At 37.7% G+C, this 1,107-nt stretch overlaps 1 pseudogene; it reads right to left on the minus strand.

Annotated features, from left to right (window-relative positions):
* Positions 1–458: 458 nt before the first annotated feature.
* On the minus strand, positions 459–777 carry LOC100758080 (annotated as a pseudogene).
* Between the last annotated feature and the right edge of the window lie 330 nt (positions 778–1,107).

Here is a 1,107-nt window from a genome sequence, read left to right on the forward strand (position 1 = left end):
ATGGTTGACTATAGTCTTTTAGAATTATACCAGAAATGACCAACTGATCATTACATTGTGATAAGTTTTGGAGATTTTAAAAAATTAGGTGTATTCGCATTTCTTTTATGTGTATAAATTTTTACTTACATATGTATATGTTACCCAAGTGTGTAAGTGTTTTCCTCAGGCTTGGAGAGACCAGAAGAGGGCGTCTAAAACCCTAGAACTGCAGGTAAAGATGGGTGTTAGTCATTTTGTTGATGTTTTTCTGGGAAATGTATTGATGTCATTTACAAGACTTATAAGTGCTCTTTATCACTGAGTCATTTCTCTAGCCCCGGGAATAAGGTTTTTAAATATTCTGTTATGTTAGTGAGATTTCAAAAACAAAAACAAAAACTTTTTTTTGCTACATAAAGTCCCACTTTATTTTTCCAAGGTATTTTTTCTTCTTCTGTCTTCATAAAGCCATCTCTTTACATGGGCTTTGGTAGTGGTCGTGGTGCAGCACCAGCAGGTCTAAATCGTGGTGGGGGTGTTCAGTCCTTCCAGGCTTCCCGAGATCGATTCCTGACTACTTTGCTATGAATAGCACAGCTCACTGGGTAATGCAGCTTGACACAGAGTTTGGGAAGCACATAAGCTTCGAAGATCCGTGCTTCCGTGTCCCTGAGAGCAGCAGCCTCTACAATGTTCCGAATGAAGAACTTAATGGCCTTGTCCTTGGACACTGACCAGGCAGCGAATTGGCTGCACATGGCCGCGGCCCTTTTTTGCACGCCCGTTGTTTCGTCTTTTTTTTGGTCATCTTGGAGACAAGACCCGAAAGAGCAAAAACTTTGTTTTTTAAAATAGAACAAAGGACATTTTAAATGAAGGAGGTGTTCCTGTATCGCTGATCATGTGGTAAATTCCCGGCTTTGGATTAAATCTGAGGGTAATAAAAAATTCAAATGTGGGAATTTTGAGACTTATTTTTAGATTTACAGATTTTGTTATGTTTTCACCAAACAGCAAATATTTCATTAAAATATCTTCACCTTGAGTATGCATAGGGAACAAAGAACAAAATCTGAGAATTTATCATTTACACATTACAATTTAGTGATGCGTATCTTTAGTTTT

Source organism: Cricetulus griseus, assembly GCF_003668045.3.
Source record: "Cricetulus griseus strain 17A/GY chromosome 1 unlocalized genomic scaffold, alternate assembly CriGri-PICRH-1.0 chr1_1, whole genome shotgun sequence".
Taxonomy (NCBI): Eukaryota; Metazoa; Chordata; class Mammalia; order Rodentia; family Cricetidae; genus Cricetulus; species Cricetulus griseus.